Raw genomic sequence first — 9,960 nt, 5'->3', positions numbered from 1 at the left:
GCTCTGTTTCCTCAGCTGTAAAATGAGGGAGGTGGCCTCAGTGGCCTCTAAGGACATATCTCAGGGTAAATTCAGAGGACACTGCCTCAGGGCTCCCTCCTGGGGCTCCTGCCTTGGGACTCGGGGCTCCCTCCTGGGGCTCCTCCTCAGGACTCCCACCTCGGGGCTCCCTCCTCTGGGCTTTGAGAGGAGGTCAGCCCTCCTCTGGGCTCCTGCCTTGGGACTCCCACCTCGGGGCTCCCTCCTCTGGGCTGCACCTCCCTCCTCTTATGTCACTGCGTGTGACACTCCAGGTGCCCAGGATGGGTGTCCCCTCCAAGTGCTGGCATGCTGGGTCCTGGCTTCAGGGGAATGATGGGCATCTGTGGAAGTGTGGTATCAACCGCAGGCTGGGAGAGCCATGCCTCAAAGGCATCCAGCCTCAGTAGAACATCCTGACAGGTGGGCATCTAGCTGTTGGGAGCCCTCTGGGGGGCGGGAAGCTCATCCCCTTGCATTTTGCCCCAGTGCTTCCTGGAGGCCCCATCTTTCTTGCAGAGAACTGTCAGCTTCATGCTGTCCTTTTCACCCACACTCAGTGGATGCTGTTCTTCCTCAGTTTCCCTCATGGCTCTCTGTGTGGCTGCCTGGGTCTGCTCTCTCCCCTCCTGAGCCCTGCCCAGCCTTTGCTTTGTGACCCATTGTCCTGGCCCCTCTTGGACTCAGCCTTGATATGTCCTTGCCCAGTGATGGTGAGCTGACATGAGACAGAGGCATGAAGGCAGGCGTGGAAGGGCAGGGGGACGGCCGTCCATAGGCCCGGCCTGTCGACTCTGCTTTGCCTTTCCCTGCAGAACTTTCCCGAGAGCCGCGCTAGGAGTGGCTGTTGTAACAAAGGGCTGGGCTCTGGGGGAAATGATGTCCTGGCTCCGAGAGAAAGGCCCAGTTAATCCTGATGGATTAATGGCATCTTAGCAATATTTTTAGTTGAGTCTGTTTCAGGTAATTGGCCATTAATTGAAAAGGGAAATTGAATTGGCTTTATCGTGTCCATCAGGGCTCTCCTGGTGATTCAGGGAGGCTGCTGCAGCCCAAGACAGATGCGCTGGCAGCTTGGGGCTGAGGAAATTCAAAGAGAAAGGAAGAAGGAAGAAGCGGCAGGAAGAAAGAGAGGCCTGCGGCCCCTCAGCTTCCTTTCTGGTGGCTGAGCCATGCTTTCACCAGGAGATGGAGCCAGAGGCATGTGGAGGAGCCCCTTCCTGGGCCTGAGGATGATCCAGCATCTTCCAGGGAAGCAGGCTTATGGGAGGGCACCAGCTTTGGGCCGGGCCTGGGCTAGGTGGCTCCACGTCAGAAGGGCTCGGACATCCTAGTGACCCTGCCAACACCTCAGAGGGACCAAGCACCTGAAACCCCTGGAGAGGATGGCGGAAATTAGACCAGAACCGACCCAGCCCGGGAGCAGAGACAGGGCTCTGTAGGGTGCCCATCGGCCATAGCCTGGAGACCACAGGGTGGGCAAGGAGGAGGCCTGTGCTGACAGCAGGGCAGCAGGCCCATGCCTGCCCCTCCTCAGCTCAGGAAGCTGTTGCAGCCTCCCGCTCCCTCCCAGATCAATGTGGAGGCCTCAAGTCCCCCAGGCTGGCTTCAGCCTGTCTCCCCACTCCCTCCCTGCCTCCTGCCCCTTGGAAGCTTGGCTTGTTAATCCTGGGGGGAACCTGGGGGTTTCCCATTGCCTGCCCCAATTACACCCACCGGCAGGTCATTCTCCCTCCCAGCTTCTTGTGTGCATGGGATGTAGGGGCTTAATTCATGTTTTCAGTGAAGTGCCTGAGTCTTCCCTGGAGGACTTAACCCTTTCATTTCTAAAACAGGTGCTGTGGTGTGATTAGTGAGTTCCTCTGGCAGCCCCAGCCCTATTTTCCTCAACTCTCCTCTGAGTTTTGAATTCTAATCTAGGCTCAGACACTCAATTGCTGTGTGACCCTGGGCAAGTCACTTAGCCTTTGTTTGCCTGTTTCCTCAACTGGAAAACCTTGAAGGGTGGTTAGGGAGATCAAATTTGTGTTACAAGGTGCTTGGAATGGTGCCTGGGGCCTAGCAGGCTCTCTGTAAATGTGTATTCTCTTTCCTTCCCTTCCCTACCAGTAGCTAGATGGTACAAGGGAAAGAACTCTGACCCTGGGGACAGCAAGTCCTGGGTCCAGTCCAGCCTCAGACACTTACTAGCCATGTGACCTTGGGCGAGTCTCTTCCCTTGTCTGACTCAGGTTCCTCATCTGTAAGATGGGGCCTGAGAGCAGCCTGTCTCTTGTCAAAACTCATGGGGATGGCCACCCCTGTCGCCAACAGGCTTTGCTTCTCTGTTAAAATGAGACCTGTGTGCCAGATGGTGGTCAGGGCCCCTGGCCTCTGAGCCTCGGACACGGCGCTCAGGGCATCCTTCCCTGTCCCCCCATGGCCCTGTGACTCCCCTGGGATGATTGAGCAGGAAAGCTGCAGCAAACAGGATGGAGAAAGCCTCCTGGTGCAGCAGCTGCTGGAGGGCTGGTTTGTTTGAATTATGAAAATGCTACGTGTTCCGCGTTCCCAAAGTTTGAGTTTCTTCTTTTGGGCTCGACGCAGAATCGCCCGTGATGGGCATTGTTGTGCCCACACGTACAGATGAAACCCTGGGATGGCCAGTATGGGAGGATCCTTCCCTTGGCTAGAAGAATCTAGACCAGTGGCTTCATTTCTGCCTGTGGGTTGTGGCCCAACAAAGCTTTGGGCGCAGGCAGGCAATCTAGCCCTTCTCAAAGGTGCGTGCCCTGCTCCCTCTCAGGAGACACTTGCCATCCCCTTCCTTTGGGTCCAGAAAGCCAAGACATCACCTCTGTTTGCAGGAGATTGTCCTGGGGGACCCTGACCCCTAGGGCCTTCCCTCTCTCCTTTCATCCCTGTAGCCTACTGACCAATGCCCACTGCCAGCACCATCAGCTGACTTAATCTCTGGAAAACATAACCAACCTCGAGACACTTTCAGTCCATCTGTTGGTCAGTAGCAAGCACTGAGTAAGCACCTATTGCATACCAAGTTCTTTGCTGGGTGCTGGGGATTCAGAGACACTCAAGGAAGCGTCCCTAGTCTCAGGAAGCTTGTATTCTCTCTGGGGAGCTGCACAGTAAGTGGGCCAGAGTTCCCAAATCAGCACCCTCCCCAAGGGTTGGGAAGGGCGCTGGCAGCTGAGGCTTAAGCTGACCCGTCCACAGGATTTCTGAAGGCTTCCCCCATGCCAGGCACTGTGTGGAGCCCTGGGGCCCAGGAGCAGGCTTTGGGGTGGTTCTCTCATGTGACTGACTGGGAGAGCTGCCCTCCCGTGTGGCCGCCTTGTGGCTTCTTTGGTTTCCTGTCTCGGAAGCTCTTTTTGGCTCATTAATTATGTTCTGGCTTCTCAGGTGTCTTCTTCCCCTTTTACATAGAGACACTTCATTGTACGGCCACCTTCCTTCCCAGTCTCCAGTCTGAGCTGGCACCTCCAGGATGTAGCCTCCTTCAGGGTTGTGGGGGCCCAGTGCCCTCTGCCTCCCTCTTCACCTGAACCCTCTCCCTGCCATTAGGGAAGTCTGGCCCAGCCACTCCCACTGAAGATGGGATGAGGAAGCTCGCCTTCAGGGCTGTTCTTGTACTTTTATTAGAAGCAAATCCCCATGGGTTTTCCAAAGTCAATTTTACTACCTTTGAGAGGCAAGCTTGGGTGCTGGGGGTGGTTCTGTCTGCCCCGGGGCTATCCACGTAAATGAGAGTGGCAGACAGGTCTTCACTTGCTTCCCAGTGTCCTCTCTTGGCTTTCCTTCACTCTCAGTTTGAAGGTGGTCCGCACCAAATATGCGCCAGGCCCTCACTGTTCACACCAGCTGCACCTGTTCGCGCCAGCTGTGCCTGGTCATGCTGGGCCATGCCTGTTCACACTGACCACGTTTGTTCACACCTGCTGCTCACACCTGCCGTGCCTGTTTGCACTGGCCATATGATGAGGAGGCCCAGCTTGCTGCATGTGTCTTCCATTTCCCTTTTCCTGCCTGTACATCAGCCTCTCCTTGTAATCACACAGTGCATTCTTGTGCTTGTGAGATGCCAGTTTTGTTGCTGGGTAGAACTAGTGAGTACTTCTTGCTGTTGTAGTGTGAGTGAGTTTGCAGTGAGGCTTTGAGGCCGGAATGATGTTGCGTGTTGTAGAATTTGAACATTGTATGCATTTAATGGACAGAATTAAGTACACTCCATCGGTTCCTGAAAATAGGGGATATTTCCCTCCTCCCCCAAATTTCCCTGAGATCCTGTGATGTCTTCCACTAACATAAGGGGATGATGGGAGTATAGGTGATGAACTCTGCCGGTGGGGTCAAGGAGAAACTGGCCTCTGGAGTCTTAATGAAGAGACGGTGGTGGGATGCCGAAGGCATGCAAGGTCTTCTTTTAAATATCTCTGTAACTGAAACCCAAACAGAAGTAAAGCCCACACAGACGCGCATGCCTGACGCCAGGGCCCGCTTGACACATTAATTTGAAAAACTTCCAAGAAAGCTGCTGACAGGTACTGCCAGTGTCTGCTCTGCAACTTCTCTGTGTAGACAGACACATTATTTCCACAAAAATTATAATTTTTAAAATTTAAATTTAAACCCAATTCTTGTGGTTTGGCCTTCATCTGAGAGGGCACCAAGCTCCCTATTAGGAACACTCTTTGGAGTCAGCATATCCCTGTCTGGTAGTGATGCACTGACCAGCCAAATTCAAGGCCACTAAGCTACCGTAAGTCCCAAATCTTTGAGTGTTGGAGAGAAATGACAGGAAAATCTCGATATTCTTTGTCCTTCCTTTCTCTGACTGGATGCAAGTCAAGGAGAAAAGATTCATCACCTGCCTGGTGAAGATTGCTCAGGCCCTGCTTGGCTCACACTTCATACAGAGAAGCAGTTTCTTGGATTGAGAAACTTCATCGTGAGACTTAGGATATAATGGTTCGGAAAATTTCCTTGGCTCCTCCTGAGTTTGAAGTCCATGATTGTAGGACAGGTGAATTGGCCTCAGATATGGGGTCTGATAATGCAGGCCTGTTTCATTTCTTGCTGTGCATTTCTCTATACATTGTTTAATTAGTTCTGAATCTGGAAGAGTGGTTTTTCTGGAATTTGTAAGGTCCTGTTGGGTGGCCTCCACCTGCCTGATGCTGCCTCCCACCTCCTTGCAAACCTGTTGCTGTGGTCCTACTGTGTCGGTCACACCTGCCTCTGCCCCCAGCCCCCACCACAGTGCAGAGGAGGGTAGGAGGGAGTGGCGGGAGTTCCAGGGCCTTCCATGCGCTTTCTCAAGGCGCCTTTCAGATTTCTGCACTTGACTTGGCCCTTTCTTGGTGCAGCCAAGTCCTTTAAAAAAAAAATGTCCCAGATAGTTACTTTCTCCCCTAAAATTTAAAATATTTAAACTTAACATACATATGTTTACATTTTAATTTATTTATTTTTAGTTTTCTACATTCAGTTCCACAAGCTTTTGAGTTTTCAATTTTCTCCCCCTTCTCCCCTCCCCCCTCCCCCATATGGCATGCCATCTGATATAGGCTCCACATATACATTCATATTAAACATATTTCTACATTAGTCATGTTGTAAAGAATTCTAACCAGTGGAACGAACGACGAGAAAGAAGAAACAAGCAACATGAAAAGGAGAAAGCAAATAGTCTGCTTCAGTCTGCATTCAGACGCCATCATTCTTTCTCTGGATGTGGAGGGTATTTCCTACCGTGAGCCTTGTGGAGTTTAAACTTGGCAGTAAAAAAACCAACAAGATTATATATATATATATATATATATATATATATATATATAACACAACACAAATTCATCATTTCAGATGTGATTCCTATTCTGTTGATTACTTTTTAGTTCATAATTTAAATTTTTAAAAAACAGAATGTCAATTCCTAGATGAGTTTCCTGCGTATCTGCCAGGCTTCCTGGCCAGTCCTTCCTTTTCGGCTCCTTCCAAGTTGTTAACCTCAGATTCTAGAATGTGATTTTTCCCGTCCCTGCCAGGCTGGCTTTGAGTTCTCGGCTTTCTGCTGGCCTTACTCTAGAGCCTTGGAAATCCACTCAGGGTCCCCAAATCTAGGCTGTGGGTCAGCCTGTGTCTGCTCAATTTTCCTTTCCTCTTTATTTATTTTTTAGCATTTTGGAGGGGGGAAGGCAGGGCAGTTGGGGTTGTGACTTGCCCAAGGTCACACAGCTAGTGAGTGTTAAGTGTCTGAGGCCAGATTTGAACTCAGGTCCTCCTGACTCCAGGGTCAAGTGCTCTATTTACTGTGCCACCTAGCTGACCCTTCCTTTCCTTTTTCACAGACTCTCAAGTGGAAGGGGCTTTTCTCCCAGACTCCTGTAATTTCTTCTCCAGTTACAGTCATTCTCATCGTCATATGACACTACATGTATGTAACATATATGTTAGTATCATGTGGGATAAGTCTGAGTAACATTGTATCTGTAATACCATGCATTGTAACAAGTGTAACCACAAAGATTATCATTGCAATTTTAAAAATGTTCTTTGTAGGTTTGGGGCCAGAAGGGCCTTTCAGGATCATCTAGTCTGGGGTTTTCCACCTGACCTTGTATTACTTAATATTTTGACAATTGTATTTCAGTATACTTGGCTTCCTTTGGAATCGGATGTTTTCAGTTTTCAGCATTAAAAATGTGATTCTAAGAAGGGGTGTCCCCAGCGTGCTGCTCAAGGGGTCCAGGCGACAAAAAGGCTAAGAATCTCGAGCCTTGTCTACCTCTGGCAGTTGCAGAAATGGTGGCTTAGAGAGCAGCCGAGGCAGGTGTACATGCCAGCTGATCTGGTCGCCCATTCTGTGCCTTGTCTCACGCTTTTCCCAGCCCCTCTCTGGCCAGTGGCCATCCCTCCTCTGCCCATTCGCCATTCATTCCTATGCTTTAAGTAGAGGCCTAGAAAGAAAAATCCCACCTGTAATCCTCATATGAAGTTATTGTTTTCTGTCATATAATTGGGCAAAGTAGTTCTAATAATTTTCCCTTTTTCCTTCTTCATCTGTCACATGTCATCCTTTTTTCATGTATGATATTAGCAATTGGATTTTCTTCTCTTTGGAGGGGGAGTAGGGAAGATCAGATCCAATTAGCTACCGTGTTTCCCTGATAATAAGACCTATCCTGAAAATAAGCCCTCCCCTTACTGTGTAAGATTCCTCTAAAATAAGCCCTCCCCCAAAAATAAGCCCTATTGAGATTGCTACTGTAGTGAAGGTGATCCCCTGTGCTACATGCTACATTACGGTACCCTCTGTATGCACCGTCCCCTCCCCACCCCCGTGAAACGCACGCCACGCTCCGAGCTGCAGCAGTGAGCGCGTCATCCTGTTCTTTATTGAATTCATTATTGAATAAAGGTACATTTTTTTGTTCACATTTACCTGTTTATTAAAATTGCCGTCAATATTCATTAAAATAAGCCCTCCCCTGAAAATAAGCCCTCTGGTGTTTTTCTGTCCAAAAAATTTAATAAGACAGTGTCTTATTATCGGGGAAACACGGTAGCAGTCTATTAGGTCCACCCCAAAAAAAAAACCCCACAGCCCTCCTAGATTGATCATTTCAGTATGTTTTTTGTTTTGAATTTTGTTAATTTCTGATTTTCAGAATCTCAGTTTCCATGCTTAGGTTTTTAAATTTTATTTTCTCTTTGCTAATCTCCAGTTGCATATCCAGCTCCTTGGTCTGTTCTTGCTCTCTTTTGTTAAGGAATTTATTTAGAGAGAGAGTTTTCCCCTAAGGATCACTTTGGTTTAATTCCAAAAGTGTTAATCATCTCTTGTTTCTGTGATTTGTCTTTTGACAAACCTGTTCTTGAGGCTGAAGTTGTTCAGTCTCCACTTGAGTTGCAGTCCTTTCTTTTGGGGCCCTTTATTAACGATGATTTTATTGCATTGTAGTCAGTTATGTGTTTTATGTTTACGCTTTTCCATATTTTGATGAGGTTTTATGCCCTAGTACAGGTCAGTTTTGGTAAAAATGCTGTGCACAGCCCAGAATCAGGGCTGTTTATTTCTCTTTCTCTTCAGTAATTGTCAAATACCTGTTCTGTGGAAATAATCTAAAAGGATGATCCAGCTTAACTCTTTTCTAGGTATGTCTAGGTCTGGAAGGGGGACGTTGGTGAGGGTGGGGTTTTGCCTTTGGGTATTTAGATGTTTTGCTTCTGGTGCCTTGGTAGTAAGCATCGCAGGTGAGGGGGAGGAAACAAGCATACCTTGTCATGTGTCAGGCTGTGCTGAGGACTTGGTAGCATCTCGTGTGGCCCTGTGAATGGTATTTCCTTATCTGTGGTGTCTTCAGAGCATTCCTGCACTTATCTCTTCATCCCAAGTCTTTTTTTCCTCATCTTATTTGAGGTTCATTGTTAAAGACTCCCAGAAGTCCTGTTTTCCTTCATGCTGGTCCCCAGGTTAAAACTTTGGGAATCTCTTCACTTACCAGGGTGCCTGCTCAGTCAGGCGTGGATGAGCCAGAAGGAGACCTCTGGGTCTGGCCCCCATCTGTCCCCAACACCTTGTTCTGTGCTCCTGGTTCAGCCTTATGAGATCTTGGGGTTTCCGGCTGCCATCCTGGCTCTGCCACAGCCTCCTCTGCTCCCCCTGGTCTTTCCCACTCTCTTCCTCTTCCAAATTGCAGGGCTTTGTTTCTCTCTTTCACCTCTCCCCGAAGTTCACAGACACTCAGTGAGGATGGGGCCAACCTTCTTTGGATCTCCCTGTGCCTCACATGGGAGGGGGGGCATTGAATAAATCTTTATGGAAATTCTGTTGCCTTGTAATGGACCTAATAGATTGTAACGTTCCAACTGAGGCCCAGAGGGGGCAGGGAGTGGCAGAGAGAAGGCCAGCCACTGAGCACTGATTTAGCACCTGGTCATCAGTCAACATTTATTGAGCAACTCCTGAATGCTAGGCACTTGCTAAGCCCTGGGGATGTAGAGAGAGGGAGAAGACAGTGCCTGCCCTCCAGGGCCTCACAGTCTAATGGGGGAGGGGGGGCAATATGCAAGCAAGTGTATGGGGATAAATAGGAGGGAATTCACAGTGGGAAGGCACTGACCTGAGGAGGGGCTGGGGAAGGCTCCCTGCTGGGGAGGTTGGCAGTCAGAAAGAGGAGGGAGTGTTCCCAGCTCGGGGCACTGCCAGAGAGATGCCCAGGGCTGGGAGATGGAGGGTCTTGTCCGTGGGACTGTTGGGACACCAGGAGCACCGGAGCAAAGAGAACATGTTGGAAATAAGGTGTAAGAAGACTGGAAAGGGAAGAGTGGAAGGGACTGTGACCGAGCATTTCTATTTAATCCTGGGGGCAGTAGGGAACCAGTGGGATTTATTGGGGAGGGAGTGATGTGATCAGACCTGTGCTTTAGGACAGCCACTTAGGGGCCGAATGGAGGATGGACTGAAGGGGAGAGACCTGAGGCAGGCAGACCCAGCGGTTACTTCAGTGGTCCAAGGGTGAGGTGAGGAGGGCCTGGACTGGGGTTGTCCAAGAGATGTTACAAAGGTGACATTGACAGGCCTTGGTCCATATTCGATCATGAGGAGTCCAGGACGACGCCTGGTGGAGATGCTGAGGGATGGGGGCGTGGGGTGCTGTAGCGGCAAGCACCCCGGCGTCCTCAGGGTTTGCTGCTACCACAGGTTCTTGGATCTGCTTTGATAAAGGAAAGCAACTCAAAAGGGGTTAACAAATTTACTTTAATCAGTCAAACATATATCGTTTACCTCATTCAGGGGAAAAAGGTCAGCACCCCGAACTTCAGAGTATACAGGCAGAATTATCAAGACAGAAACAGATCAAGTAGACAGCTTTCCAAACTGTCCAGCCATTACATCCATACCAAATCAACATCTGGGTTTTTCAAAGCGGGGGGGGGGGGGGG

The 9,960-nt window shown here is 49.6% G+C and overlaps 1 protein-coding gene across 1 annotated transcript in view; it reads left to right on the top strand.

Annotated features, from left to right (window-relative positions):
• Positions 1-9,960, top strand: part of INPP5A (inositol polyphosphate-5-phosphatase A) — a 188,248-nt gene that overhangs the window by 45,328 nt on the left and 132,960 nt on the right. The window lies entirely within an intron of this gene.

The sequence above is a fragment of the Petaurus breviceps genome, unplaced genomic scaffold (genome assembly GCF_028583685.1).
Source record: "Petaurus breviceps papuanus isolate PSGF00001 unplaced genomic scaffold, PetGlider_PUasm1.0 490, whole genome shotgun sequence".
Classification (NCBI taxonomy): domain Eukaryota; kingdom Metazoa; phylum Chordata; class Mammalia; order Diprotodontia; family Petauridae; genus Petaurus; species Petaurus breviceps.
This window is presented reverse-complemented; position numbering and strand designations above follow the sequence as displayed.